The 16,359-nt window shown below is 33.4% G+C and overlaps 1 non-coding gene across 1 annotated transcript; it reads left to right on the top strand.

Annotated features, from left to right (window-relative positions):
- Positions 1 to 2,882: 2,882 nt before the first annotated feature.
- On the top strand, positions 2,883 to 2,989 carry LOC112731837 (small nucleolar RNA R71). Its single transcript, XR_003167593.1, has one exon. It is a non-coding gene; the product is annotated as a small nucleolar RNA R71 (small nucleolar RNA).
- Positions 2,990 to 16,359: the final 13,370 nt, after the last annotated feature.

Raw genomic sequence — 16,359 nt, forward strand, 5'->3', positions numbered from 1 at the left:
TTTCCAATTTAAAATAAGGTTTGATTCTTGACACTGTTTCAAGACCAGAGATAAATGCTGAAGGCATGATTCAAAAGAATTACCAAAAACAGAAAAGTCATCCATAAATATCTCAATGAACTTTTCAACCATATCAGAAAAAATTGAAAATATACACTTCTGAAAAGTTGCTGGAACATTACAAAGTCCAAATGGCATTCTCCTGTAAGCAAATACTCCAAAAGGGCATGTGAATGCTGTCTTCTCTTGATCTTGAGGGTCCATTGCAATTTGGTTATATCCAGAATATCCATCTAGAAAATAATAAAAAGCATGGCCAACTAACCTCTCAAGCATCTGATCAATGAAAGGTAAGGGAAAGCGATCCTTCCTTGTAGCGATGTTGAGCCTCCTGTAGTCTATGCACATTCTCCATCTTGTGACTATCCTTGTAGGAATTAGCTCATTCTTTTCATTCTTGATCACTGGCATTCCTCCTTTCTTGGGAACTACCTGCATAAGACTCACCCAAGGGCTGTCAGTAATAAGGTAAATAATGCCGGCTTCCCATAGTTTCATTACCTCTTTTTGGAGCACCTCTTTCATAGTTGGATTGAGTCTCCTTTGTGGTTGCACAACCGGTTTAGTATCATCTTTAAGAAGGATCTTGTGCATACATTTGGTTGGACTAATTCCCTTTAAATCACCAATGGTCCACCCAAGAGCTGTTTTATGGTTCCTGAGCACTGTAATAAGTGCATCTTCCTCTCCAGGCTTCAAGGAAGAGCTAATAATCACTGGATATGACTCATTTTCACCCAAGAAAACATATTTCAAAGAAGGAGGCAATGGTTTGAGCTCAAGCTTGGGGACTTCCTCCCCCTTTTAGGCGTGTTCACCATTGTTTTCTGGGGTGGTGAATCATCAATTTCCACTAATTCGTACTCAGAAATAGGATCCAGAACATCATCAAGTACCCCAGCTTCCAGTACCTCTTGAACAAGTGGTTCAACAACATCAACTCTCATACACCCTTCAGAATCATTAGGGTGTTTGAGTGCTTCAAATACATTAAGGACCACCTGTTCTTCATTGACCCTCAGGGTTAATTCACCCTTTTGCACATCAATTAAAGCTCTACCTGTAGCTAAAAAGGGTCTACCAAGAATAATAGAGGATTTTACATCCTCTTCCATATCCAATATAACAAAATCAGTAGGAAAAATAAATGGTCCTACTTTCACAAGTAAATCCTCAACAACACCCACAGAAAATTTAATAGAAAGATTAGCAAGTTGAAGAGAAATACGAGTGGGTTTTACCTCCTCAATTTGGAGCTTTTTCATCACTGAAAGTGGCATGAGATTGAAGCTAGCTCCAAGATCACATAAATCTCTCTGAATAGTGACATCTCCAATGGTACAAGGAATTACAAAGCTTCCTGGATCTTGCATCTTCTCAGGAAGGTTATGTTGAATAATAGCACTGCATTTCTTGGTCAACACCATTGTCTCTTGTTCCTTCCAATTCCTCTTGTTAGTCAATAATTCTTTAATAAATTTAGCATAGAGATAGAGTTTCTCTATCAAGAGCTACTAGTTGGTGGTTGAGGAGTAATAGGTTCCGCATAAGCTACATTTCGTGGGAGAGACACCTTTGCAGTACTTCCGAACTCGTCTTTCATCTACAGATATTGGGTCGCTAAAGCCAATAGTTTAGTGCCCGAATACTCATCTATGGTTGTAGCTTCGGCTAAAGCCTCTGCAGGCATTTGCTCAAGAGCCTATGCAGGCATTTGCTCAAGAGCCTCTGCAAAAGGAATGTTGATCTGCAGCTTCTTGAAGACTTCTAACAATCTAGAAAATTGCTTGTCCTTGGAAGCCTTCTGAAACCTTTGAGGGTATGGCATTTTTGGCTTGTACTCAGGAGCCTTGGGCAATGTAGGATAGGTGTCAAGAGAGTCTGGGAATGGGTTGTCTGCACGCTTTGGAGGGGCATGCTCTACTTCTTCCTTCTTCTCCTCTGGAGCTTCTTTTTCAACTAGTTCCTCATTGACCTTGGTCTCAGAACCAGCTACTTTACCACTTCTCAACTGAATAGCCTTGCAATCTTCTCTTTAGTTCACCACTGTATCACCAGAAAAAGTACTTGAAGACTTCTCAGGTATTTGCTTGCTCAACTGATCCATTTGCACCTCCAAGTTTTTAATGGAAGCTCTGGTTTCCTACATAAAACTATTCATCATTGTCTCCCAGTTAGAATTCTGATGGGGCTGAGAATTTTCCTGCTGAGGTGGTTGTTGTTGATAAGACTGAAATTGGCGGTTATTATGATTATTCTGCTGAAAACCGCCTTGAGAATCATTGTTGAAATTCTGAGATCTCTGAGGTTGGTCTCTCCACCCAAAATTTAGGTGATTTATCTATCCTTAATTGTAGGTATTAGAGTATGGATCATTATTGGGGTGTCTAAGAGCATTTCCCGTGTAATTGACCTGTTTAGATGAAGACTGAGCATAATCAAAATTCTCATTTTGCATAAAATTACCTGTCATGTCATAAGAGGCTTCTTGGGGTGCATTCTGAGTGTTGACAGCTGAAACTTACATTCCACTCAACTGTTGAGTAATTAGACTTATTTGTTGAGACAAAAGTTTGTTCTGAGCAAGAAGAGCATCAACAGCTTCCACGTCCAAAACACCTCTCTTCTGAGGGGTCTCAGAGTTCACAGGATTCCTATTGGAGGAATATAAGTATTGGTTGTTAGCAACCAACTCAATAAGCTCAGTAGTCTCCTTTGGTGTCTTCTTCATGTGCAAAGAACTACCTGCAGAATTATCTAAGTGCATCTTGGACATTTCACATAAGCCCTCATAAAAAATATCCAGTTGAGTCCATCTAGAGAACATGTCCAGAGGGCATTGCCTAGTTAGTAGCTTGAATCTCTCCCAAGCTTCATAAAGGGTCTCACCATCTTTCTGTCTGAAAGTCTGAACCTCCACTCTTAGCTTAGTCAGCTTTTGAGGTGGGAAAAATTTAGTCAGAAATTCAATAACAACCTTTTTCCCAAGTATCCAGACTCTCCTTGAGTTGAGAATCTAATCACAGCTTTGCTCTATCCCTCACAGCAAATGGGAAGAGCATGAGTTTATATACCCCAGGATTCACTCCATTGGTCTTCACCATATCACAAATATGTAGGAAATCAGAAATAAATTGATTTGGGTCTTTCTAAGGGAGTCCATGATACTAGCAATTTTGTTGCACAAGAGTGACAAGCTAAGGCTTCAGTTCAAAATTGTTTGCAGCTATAGGAGGCACCACAATACTTTTTCCATAAAGATCTGCATTAGGAGCAGTGTAAGAGTCAACCACTCTTCTAGGTTGCTCATTCCCATTCGGATTTGTCATATTGACATTAGCAGCATTATTATGATCCATGGTGGACTCTGCAGCCTTATAAAGTCTTGCGTGTTGCAAACGCCACCTCAAAGTCCTTTCAGGTTCAGGATCAAAGTCTAATAGAGGTTCTTTATCCATGTTCCTGCTCATAAACAGACAGAAGACAAGAAAAGATTGGATTCTCTACGTCAGAGTGTAGAGAATTCCCAGTGAGATAACCTGTGTAAAGAAATAAAACAAAAATACTAAATAAATAAAACAGAAAAAATTTGAAAATGATGACTAAAATCAGACTGAAAATTTCGAAAATTAAGAGGTAAATTAAACAGAAAAATTAAAATAAAATTAACTAGGTAACTCCAAACTTAATTTCATAAATTAAAGAAAAATACTAGTAATAATTTTTGAAAACAATAAAGCAAAAATTAAATAAAATTAAAACTAAGATGCCTAATCTAAGTAATCAAACAACTAATAGTTGTTAATCACAGTCAATTCCCGGCAACGGTGCCAAAAACTTGGTGCAGAATTTATAACACATAAACTAACCGGCAAGTGCACCGGGTCGTTCCAAGTAGTACCTCAGGTGAATGAGGGTCGATCCCACGAGGATTGATGGATCAAGCAACAATGATTAAGTGATTGGCTTAGTCAGACAAATAGAAAATGGTGTTTGAAGGTTCAAAAGCATTAACAGTAAATTCAGAATATCAGAAAAGCAAGCAGTAAACAAGTCGTGAATAATATATGGAGAAACAGTTAAGGCATCAAAGATATCTATTTTTCGAATTGACTTTTCTTACTAACTATTTTAATCATGCAAGATTTAATTCATGGCAAACTATAAGTGACTAAACCCTAATTTCTTAGACCTTTTAGTCTCCTCTAACCTTCATCAACCGCCAATTCCTTGATCACTTAATTCCAATTAGAGGGTGAAGTTCAATTCTAGTTATATGCCACAGAAACCCTAATTACCCAAATATAAGAGGATTATATGTCACATATCCCGTTAAGTCCAGATAATTAGAAGTTTAGGAGAAATTGTTTTCAAACTGTTGTTCAAGTAAGGAGCTTTTCCAAGTTATACAAGAACTCAATTAGAACCAAGGTCATACTTCCGTTCTACCCAGATTCATAAAATAAAGAACGAAAACAATTCTTGAATTATAAATCAGTACATGAATTAAAATAGAAAAATAATAGTATCAATCCATACAATAGACAGAGCTCCTAACCTTAACAGTGGAGGTGTAGCTGCTCATGGTTCGAGAGAAAAACTAGGATTCAGAAAACTGAAATTTGCGGAATGAGGTAGAAGAGAAGAACGGAGCCCAAAGGGCTGATTCTTTTCCCTTTTATATCTAATCCTAATTAATGTAAAAATATATTTCCTAAAACTAAATAATATCTTTTTCTAATTATAAATAAAATAAAATTTAATCAAAATTTGCAAAGCTTTCACGTGTAGTGCATCCTGGGACGAGTGGGGACCATTGGATTCATTAAGGATGGCGCCAAACTTGGAAGAATCCAAGTTTGGCGTGGACTAGGCAGAACTCCCCTTTTGCTTCTTGGCTTGTGGCGCCAAACTTGACAATGGTCAAGTTTGGTGTGGAGTGGTGCGCACAAACTTTCCTTGGAGCCTTTGAGTTGGCGCCTTTACTCAAGTTCAGCGTGGAGATGGCAGTGTGTATTCTCCTTGGGGCTTCTTAGTGGCGCCAAACTTGGGAGAATTAAGTTTGGCGTGGAGGTGGTAGCAAGCTTTCCTCGTTCTTTCTTGTTGTGGTGCCAAACTTGGGGAGTCTAAGTTTGGCGTGGAGTTGGCAGCTTTGCATTCTTCACTATCTCCGTTCTCCATCCTTGACTCCAACTCTGTAAAATTCGTCTAATACACTACCTGAAATAAACAGAATTGCACACAACTCAAAGTAGCGTTCATAGTGGCTAAAATATATTAAATCTTGATTAAACTCAGCAATTCAGATGCAAATTCACTAGGAAAAGATAGGAAAGATGCTCACGCATCAAACCTCAATCGAGATATTATCAGGTCCTACTGCCCTGCCATTTTTCATCTGCTTTAGAGCCTCTTTTACCTCGAAGTCTCGAATCATTCGATAGTATTTAAAGTTTTGATCTTCTTTCCTTGTGTATAACCGACCAAGGCTCGGAAGAGTCTTCTGTCTTTCATTAAATAACTCGTAGAAGTAGCTTTTCCACCTTTCATTAATCTTCTCCTCTTGAGCCAGCACCTCTCCATCCTTATCCTTTATGCACTTGACCTGATCCAAATCTCTCGTTCTTCTTTCACAACTCTTTGCGATTCTATATATACCTTTTTCTCCTTCTTTCGTGCCCAAAGACTAGTAAAGACCCTCGTATGCTCTTGTTCTTGCTTTACTTACAACCACTTTTTTCTCTTTGTTAGCCGCATTATATTTTTTCCAATTATCTGCATTACGGCATAAAGACCACTCTTTAAAGTACTCCCTTTTTATCTTTATCTTTTTTGTACACTCGCATTCCACCACCAAGACTCCTTGTCTCTTGGTCTTATTCCTTTAGATTCACCAAAGTTTTCTTTTGCTGTTCTTCTAATAACTTCTGCCATCTCCTTTCACATTTCTTCTCCGTTTTTATTTTCATCCCACTTTGTCTCTTCTTCTACCTGTCTTAGGAAGCTTCTTTATTCTTCACCTTTCATCCGCCACCACCTCGTCCTTGGGTTTTTCGTATGATGTCTTTTTCTCAACTTTTGCTCAACACGAAAATTCATGACGAGCATCCTATGTTGTGTTGTCAAACTCTTTCCCAGGATAATTTTACAATTAATATAAAATTTTCAATCGACCCTCCTCAATAAGAAGAAGTCGATTTGAGAATTTGTCATACCACTCTTATAGGTTATAAGATATTCGTCTCTATTTTTATAAGACATTTGAACCTAGATGCTAGAGAAAAAAGGTTTCTAACACCAAATGATGCAGTCTCCAATTTTCGCCCTTTTCTTCATATTTTGTCCTCAATCAAAGGTTTAAAAATAATTGAAACAGTTTATCGGGATACTACAATCTAAGTAAATCCTACTTTCTCTTCTTAACTTTTAATTTGAAAATTAGCACAGGCTCATTTATTATATAATATTGCATATTTGAGATGATTACATCTTTTGTGAAATGCTTCTAAATATGAGTTGAGTAATCCCTAACCCCATCTCAAATCTATTATATATTTCTAATTTTACACTAAAATGTGTCACATGTGACTCTCTCATTGTAATTGGAATTAAATCTTTTTCTTTAAAATTAAAGAATTTTTTATTCTCCCATACTAATTTTATAACCAAAATGTGCAACATGTCACTCTCTTATTACAATTGAAATTAAATCTTTCCCTCCAAAATTAAAAAGTTCTCCCATTCTCTCTCTTCCTTTCTCTATCTCTCTTATTCCTTCAACCACTCTATCTATTTTATATATCATTATTAATATCAATGACTAATTACTAATTTGACAATCAAAATGTGTGCAACATGACATTCTTTAATTGTATTAAAATTAAAATTGAAATATACCTATATTATGTATCATATATTACTATCTAATTTAATAATCAAATGTGTCACATGACACTCTCTTATTAAAATTGAGCAAAAATATATTTTTTCAAAATCAATAAACTCCAATTATAAATTCTCTCATCTACCTCTCTCCATTTTTCTATTTCTCTCTACCATTTTTACTCTATATATAATTTATATTTTATATTAGTAATTTTGACAAATCAAAATATGTAATCTGATATTTTTTATTACAATTAAAATAAAATTTTTTCTTCCAAAATTAACAAATTTTCACTCTAACTCTCATTCTTCATCTTTATCTTTCTCTCTCTTTTCTTTCATTCTCTATTTTTTTTACCTTTTTGTTCTACAGAAAACAAAATTAACAAAATAATATAATTCAAATAAAAATTATTATTATTATATACATATTTTTTTAGTTTTAAATATTCACCACTTATCTTTCTAATTTATATTTTCATTTTTCTTCTTTCAAATATTTATTACATATAATTTGGAGAGAATACTAATGTTATAATTAAAAGTTAGAATCAAAATTTAATTGTTTAATTTTAAATTAATTTTATAACTCTCAATATAATTTTATTATGCTAATATCTTATTATATTTTTATATACATAAAGAGAAAAAATATTATTTTTAAATAACAAGTATAAAAATTAATTATTTCTATTTGTGTAACAGACTTAACACCTAATTAAATATAAAAGTATACACGTTAAATTGTTTCAAATTTTAGATAACGAATATTAAAATTAATTGTTAATAAAAAATAGACATTTTCATATAAAAATAATAACTAAAAATCTTATTATTTGATTTTTTATCTATAGATACCTTGGTCCTCTTAGTCAGAGACTTTTGTCAATCTACGACCTTTTTTTATAAAAGTAGTTTGATTTTATAAATCTTTTGTACCATGCATAATTTATACTGTCATAACAAAGTGGACTGTAATTTTAAAAAATGTATATTCCCGTAATAAAATGCTATTACGGGTAAAAATACTAGTTATTAGATATAACTATCAATATCAACATTTGAAATTACATTATAGTAGTCTACTGTTTGGTGCAATCAGCTGGCTTAAAGGAGACATTCCTTTTTTCTAGATCAAAACCAATCAAAATATTTGCTTGTGCAAAATTGCCAAATATATATTCTCCATTATTTGTTCCAGCCATTGCAAAGCAAAATACCCCGTCTTTTGGTGAAATGAAGGTTTGTATGGGCATCAATTGCACATCTGCCCCATCAAAATGAGCAGTCAAAATTGGCCCTTCAAGATTTGTCTCGCTTTTATAACAGAGTTGTGTCCCAAAGTCTGGATCATCCAAAATAGGTCTCAGGTTAATCTGCATCTTCAATTCCTCTACCAATTGGTCATAAAATTATTGTGGTAAGGTATGTTGCTGGTGTGCCTGAATCAATCATTATATTCCCCTTGGAAATCTCATTAGTCACATGGCGTAAACAAGAGTAGCATGTGAGTGACTTGTGTTAAAATTGATTCATTGAATATTACATCAGTAACCAACTAACCACCCTGTGTTATCTGATTCCAATATTCTATAATATATTAATATCCCTTTTCTCAAGCCCACAATTTATTGGAGTAAAGCATCAAAATCAATTCAAAGAGAATCAAATAAGATAAGCTAACAGACCATTGACAAAAGGAAAATCAAACATTTATAGAGTCTGACCGTTTCGTTATTGAAGGAAAACAATATATGATTATATGGACTGATCAAATCTCACTAAAAGGGACAGTAAATGTAAACTGATTTATAATTTTGTCATGCAACAATTAAACAAAATATCTAAGTATTTATTATTTAACCAAGAGAAGGGATTTGGACAAACATCACATTCTTCAATTTCACATCATACTAGTCTTCTAGCTTCTCATTCTTTTATGACTATTAATCATCAAGTTCTTTTTTAACAGTGTGTTATTAACTTATTACGTAGCAAGTGAAGCTAGAATGCTGGGTAAAAATTGTGCAAGAGTTCCTATTGGTGGCTATTAGAGATATAATTATTCCTTACCTCTTTTTATTAGCTTAAGTTGAGAATGATTTCATGACATGGTAACATAAACTCTATGACTAGAAGATATCTGGCAAAGGATTCGTATATATAGAAACATGAGGTTTAACTAAGGAACATGCAGACCAAAACTAGATATATAGCTAAATGTGTTAGATGTAAGTTTTCTTTCTTTGATTTGTTGACCATTTTTCTTTAAGATTCTTAAATTAAAGTATTTATATATAAAATGTAAATGTATTCTCAATATATTTAACTATTTGTATACACAAGTCTATTGAGATAATTTTTAATAAAAATATTTCAATGAAAATAACTTATAGATATTTTATAATAAATAAGAAATAAATAAAACTTTCCCAACCTTAATAGTGATGCCTCTCCTGAGGTATAAAGACAAAAGGTTCTAAAAGGTGAAAGAAAATGGAACCAGATTTACATAAGCCTCCAGAAGCATGAACACAAAATTCTAACCAAAAATAAAAATAAGACAAATAAAAGGCCAATCTTCTTTGAAATAGAATTATAACAAGATTGACAAAAAAGTTGCATCAACTAATAATAAAATCAAATTGAGATTATAGTAGTCACTGTATAAGCCATACACTATAAAGATTTATATTCAAATATTTTCATTTTAATATCAAAACATAATTGGGATGATAACCAATGGTAATTATAATGAGAACATTACCTCTGATCCAAATTTTATGATGTTATAACTTGGAATCGACATTGATGTCTGCGTGGAAAATGCACTTCGTGATATGTATGCAAAAAGTATCCATGTTAAATTCATGGAGATTTAGAAACTAGAAAACTTGCAGCAGAGCATGCCATGTTGAAAGAATACAAGTATCCATCAACCTATATATTGTTGTCTAACATATTTCCTAAGTTAAGAAATTGGGATGGTATAATGACTTTGAGACAACTAATGGAGCAAAATGGTGTGAAGAAAGTACCTGGATCTAGTTGGATTGAACTTGACAAAATTAAGGACATTTGTTAAGATCTTTTAAATTTATAATTTCGTTTTCTTGTTTTCAATTTTACACAAAAGTTTTAGTCATTTATGATTTCCTTTTTACTCTTTATTCTTTTAATTAAAGATATCTGGATCTGAAAAAGAGCGAAGAAAAGATAGGAGGCAAGCAGCATTAATCTAATAGATACAATGTCTTCTATGCATACAATACCATACTTCCCCAATTCCTACAAATAAAAGAATATGAATTGCAATTACAATTAAGGGGCAAATCACAGTTAAACCAGGGACACCAAATATTACCTGCTCAATAATGTTATTATCTGTCAACGGAACTTTTCGCTTCTCTATTTACATGTGCCCCTTCTTGTAGATTAGCTCCTTTATGCTCTTAAGATTTGGGTATCTACAGAAAAAACAGATTTTCAAAAAATCAAGAATAATTTTGACATCATCCGCCAAACCATTACTTACAAGTCTATACCCTCAGGCCTCATGCAACATAATATAACTAAACACTAAGCCATTATTTAAAGATATATACTTCGAGATGCAATCATTCGTCATAATAATTTTAAGATACCACATGATAATACTTAATTTATAAGCGACAAGTTAGATGTTGATATTGAGCTGGAGTTTACGGCAGTTGAGCTTACAATGTTTGTATTTAATGTCTATAGATAATTACTATTTAGTTGATGTTGGTTATACAATTGGTCCTCGATTTTCAGCACCATACAGAGGCATTTGCTATCATGTAAGAGAGTGGGTCCATTCCTATCAAGAGTATTTTAATAAGAAACATTCTTATGCTAGGAATGTAATTGAGAGATGTTTTGGTTTTCTTAAAAAGAGAGGTCAATACTAAGAAGTTTTAGCTTTTACCCTTTAAAGTCAGATTATAATTGTTTGTTGTTTGTTGCAAAATTTTATTCGGATGAATATGGATATGGATCCCAAAGAGCAAACTAGCCAACCGATGAGAGATGGTCCTTTGCCAAATATAGATTCCATAAATAGTCTGTTACAAGCTTTAATTGTAGATCGGAGGCTGAATGAGTGATGAGCGGATATTTTATATGCTTTTTGGTATTGTTTTCATATAGTTTTTAGTATGTTTTGTTTAGTTTTTATTAGGTTTTTACAGGTTTTAGTGTTAAATTCATATTTTTGGATTCTACTATGAGTTTTTGTGTTTTTATGCAATTTCAGGTATTTTCTGGCTGAAATTGAGGAGTTGGAGCAAAAGTCTGATTCAGAGACAGAGAAAGCACTGCAGATGCTGTCCGGATCTGACCTCCTTGCATTCAGAAGAGCTTTTCTAGAGTTACAAAAGTCCAAATGGAGCGTTATCAATGGCTATGGAAAGCTGACTTCCAGAGATTTTCAGAAATATATAACAGTCCATACTTTACTTCAGATTAGAAGGCCTAAAACTGACATCCAACGCCAGCCTCCTGCCCCCTTCCAAGCGTCCAGCGCCCAAAGAGTAGAGACCAGCATCCAAACGCCCAGAGAGGATCCTCTAGCCAGCGTTCAACACCTTAGAAGTATCCTAGCACGTGGATCTCATCAAAACTCAGCCCAAACATTCATCAAGTGGGCCCCAAAAGTAGATTTTAGCACTAAAAAGATTGTTTTACCCTTACTAGTCATTAGTTTAGTATTTAGAGCCCATTTGGGAAGTAGCAGAAGCTACTTTTTCTTACTTTTGAATTATGAAAGGTCAGAATATGCGTGTTTGGCACTATTTAAAAAAAACTTTTAACTTCCCGAAAAGTTAATTCATAGATTTTTTGAAGAAGTAGAAATATATGACTTCTCCTTCTTGATAAGTCATTCTATCATTTCTGTAAAAAAAAATTGACCTCAAAACAAAAAAAAAATCTACTTTCATTCTTGGTTCTATAAAAAAATACTGGAAATACTGGCCTCCCACCACCATTTTCACCCAAGGTTCCATCTGCTAGAAGCATTGGCCTTCCACCATCATTTTCACGTAATGATTTATCTGCTAAAAATATTGACCCTCCACCACCATTTTAAAACAATGTTCCATCTAAACCACCTATTGCATATATTTCTTCTAGTTTTTTTTTTATTATTTTATCACTCTATTTTTATTATTAAATTTGTATTTAAAAATGTTTGTGGTATAAAATCTCAATTTTAATTTTACTTTTTTCACATGTGATTTTATTTTTATATAGCTGCTATTATTTTTATAGTTAGTTATAGCAAGTTCTTGACCCCAATAAAAGAGGAGGGAATTCTAATAGAAGTAAAAAAATAAAAAATAGCAACAAAATATACATTGACACACATTTCACATTTATTTTTTTATTTTTATCTACCATATCATACACAATAAAACAGCAACTAACTACACAATAATTTCTTTGGCATTGTCATCAAGATTATTGTGAATTAAAATTTTATTACTATTTACCACATACAAAAATACTATTATGGGTGAAGATGAAGTAGAAGAACCATTTTCTACCTAAAAAATGGAACTAATAAGAGAGCAAATAAAGAATTAATTGCCTAAACGATTATAATCTTAGTGATAAGGTTATAGAAAATCAACATTCAATATTGAAAAGTATTTGTTATCATCGTTGTTTTAATATCCTTTTTTTTTGTGGAAAAAAATATATTTTTTGAGTTATTTATCTAAACGCTACAACTTTAAAATAAGTACTTCTATAACTAAAAATCCAAACACAAAATGCTATTAATAAAAGTCCTTATACTCTAAGATCTTTTTTCAAAAGAACTTATTTAAGTTGTTTACCCAAACTGGACTTTAAAGTAAAAGATCACTCTGTATTAGGGATCTTCACCCACCTTCAGCCACTTTACACATTATTTTCGTTTACCACATTATATTTCCTTGTAGTATGAGTTTCTAAACCTCCTAGGTTGATGGGAGGAGCCCTGCTGAGTCTTATGAATTAATAAAATTATTACCGTTTCTCTTCGATCCGTGTCTGATTTAATTCTAAGATGTATACTCGTTCTTCAACATGGTGAATAGGATGATCAGTGACAATCAGCTCTATTCATCATACTAGGACTGAGTGCCTGACAACCACTCGTGTCTACCTGGGTTCGTGTGAATACGTGACTGGAAAGCGCGAACCGCCAACTTGATTATACATCTCTCAGACGGCTAATCCACAACTTCATTGGAGACTTCTCGAGACACCAGTTCAGCCGATTTCCGGGGAGATTAGGGTTTCTGTGGTAGAGGCTAGAACCCAAAAAAGCATCATTCTCTGATCCGGAAGATTCGACCTTGTCTGTGGCATTTTGAGTAGAATCGCCAAGAGAATGAACTGCTAGAATTTCACCCTCATTCATATTGGATGACCACGGTCAATGGCATTTGATCTGAAGCAGAGGAGATTGATGACCACGGCCAATGGCGTTGATCACATACAACCTGCCATAGAAGAAGTCATTCACAAGTAAAGAGACAGTAATACCAGAGTTAATTCAAAAAGACAAAGCAACTCAAATCCTTCACCATATCCCTATTACTGATTCCTTTCCAATATAAAAAGTAATTTATATAATATTCCTTTAATGCAATTAAGCCTCAATCCAACAACTTCTTGATTCGCCTGACTAAGACCTACAAGATAACCATAGCTTGCTTCAAACCACAATCCTCGTGGGATCGACCCTGACTTGCTCAGGTATTACTTGAACGACCTAGTGCACTTGCTGGTACAGCTGTACGAAAGTGTGGGGATTCGTGCACCAAGTTTTTGGCGCCGTTGTCGGGGATTGTTCGAGTTTGGACAACTGACAGATTATCTTGTTCCCTAGATAAGGTATTGTCTCTGATTTTTGCAAGAGTCTTTTATTTTATTTTTCTTTATTTTTTGAAAAATTTAAAAACTTTTTCAAAAATATTTTTCTTTTCTTTGTTTAATCTTTGTTCTTGGTTTGAGTCTTACCTGTTCCTGTTTTTCAATTCCAAAAATTTTAAAACTTTTTCAAAAACCTTTTTCAAAATTTTTATTTTCAAGAATCCCTAGCTTTCTTTATTAATCTTTGTTTTTGTTTGAGTCTTTGTTTTTTTTCTTATTGCAATTTTTGATTTTTTTTAGTCTTTCTTTCAAACTTTTTTTCAAAAGTAGTTTCTTTGGTTAAATCTTGTGTCAAATCTTTAAGTTTGGTGTTTTCTTGTGTTTTTCCTTATAAATTTCAAAAATTTTATGTTTGATTTTCAAAAATTTTAAGATTGATGTCTTCTACATGTTCTTGTTCTTTGAGTTTTTGAGTCTTGTTCTTGGTGTTCTTCTAAATCTTCAAGGTGTTCTTGTGTTTTCTTTTTGTTTTGATCTTAAAATTTTTAAGTTTGGTGTCCCTTTGTGTTTTCCTCCAAATTTTTTAAAATTAGGTGCACTAGATCTAAAAATTTTACGTTTTGTGTCTTTCACTTGTTTTCTCTCTCCTCATTAAATTCAAAAAAAATAAAATAATATCTTTTTTTATCTTTTAATTAATTTTTCAAAAATTTATTTAAAAATTCAGATTTTAATTTTAAAATTTTTATCTTATCTTATCTTAGTTTTAAAAATCAAAATTCAAATCTTTTCAAATTTATATCTTTTTCAAAAATCATATCTTTTCTTATTTCAATTTCAATTTTCAAAATTCAATTTTCAAATTTTAAGATTTTAAAATTTCAAATTTCAAACTTTAAAATCAAATCTTTTTCAAAATCAAATTTCAAATCTTTTCTTTTTCAAAATTCAAAATTTAAAATTCAGTTTCAAGTTTCAATTCTTAAAATTTCAAACTTCAATTTCAATTTTCAAAATTTTAAAATTTAATTTTCAAATTTGAATTTTTAAATTCAAACTTTTCTTATCTTATCTCTTATCTTATTTTAAATTCAAATCTTTTCTTAATTATTTATCTTTTCTCTCCTCTTTTTCAAAACTTTGTAACTAATTCCTCTCTCCTCTATTTTCAAAAATCAATAATTAATTTTCAATTCCTTTTTAATTAATTAATTAATCTTAATTTTTGAATTTAATACATAAATAAAAAAACAAAAATATTTTAATTCTTGTCTATCCTTTCTATTTCTATTTCTTCTTCTACTTCTTCTACTTCTTCTATCTTCATTCTTCTCTCTCCTCTTCTACCTTTCTTCACCATGAACCCAAATAGGAATGAAGAGTTCAGAAGAACTCTAGGATCTTATACAAATCTCACTGCTGACTTTTATAGAAGAAGTATTAGCATACCTCACATCAGAGCAAGTAGCTTTAAATTAAACCCTCAACTCATTACCATAGTGTAACAAAACTGCCAATTTTCTAGACTTCCACAGGAAGAACTTACAGAATTCTTAGCAGATTTCTTAAAGATTGTGACACTGTACACCACGAGGGAGTAGACCAAGATGTCTACAGATTATTGCTCTTTTCTTTTGCTGTAAAGGATCAAGCAAAGAGGTGGTTGGATAACTAGCCCATATCTAGTTTAAAAACTTGGACACAGTTAGTAGACAAGTTTTTAAATCAATACTTTCCTCCAAGAAAGATGACCCAGCTAAGGCTGGACATCCAAGGCTTCAAACAAGGAGATAATGAATCTCTTTATGATGCTTGGGAGAGGTATAGAAGGATGCTAAGAAAATGTCCTACTGAAATATTTTCAGAATGGGTACAGTTAGACATCTTCTACTATGGACTTTCAGACATGGCTAGAATGTTTTTGGACCACTCTGCTGGTGGTTCCATAAACATGAGAAATACCATTGAAGAAGCTTAAGAGCTCATTGAGATAGTTGCTACTGATCAACATCTGTACTCATCTGCTGAGACTTCTATGAAAGGAGAGGTTAAGACAATATCTACTGAATCTAACCCTCCAGAGCAAGATAGCCCATTGACTCAACAACTACACGCCCTTGCCCAGCAAATACTGGAATTACAAGAGGCTTTGCAAGAAACTTAGGCTTCTAATAGAAATGTAGAAGCCTAGTTGAGTCAAACAAGGTAGCAGTTATCTAAGCAGATAACAGATGAATGCCAAGCTATTCAACTAAGGAGTGGGAAAACCTTGAATACCCAGCCTCAGAATAACAGGAGGTTAGGAAAAGAACAACTGACAGAGGATAACCAAGTCTCTGCACAAGACAACTCTGGGCGTTCAAACGCCCAGGAAGGTATCACTCCTGGCGTTGAACGCCAGGAAAGGGAAGAGATTGGGCGTTCAAACGCCCAAAGAGGCAACACCCTTGGCGTTAAACACCCACAAGGGAGTGATGCCCCTGGCATTGAACGCTAGGAAGGGGGCAGCAACAAGGGCATTGAACGCCC

Source organism: Arachis hypogaea, chromosome 12, assembly GCF_003086295.3.
Source record: "Arachis hypogaea cultivar Tifrunner chromosome 12, arahy.Tifrunner.gnm2.J5K5, whole genome shotgun sequence".
In the NCBI taxonomy this organism is placed as follows: domain Eukaryota; kingdom Viridiplantae; phylum Streptophyta; class Magnoliopsida; order Fabales; family Fabaceae; genus Arachis; species Arachis hypogaea.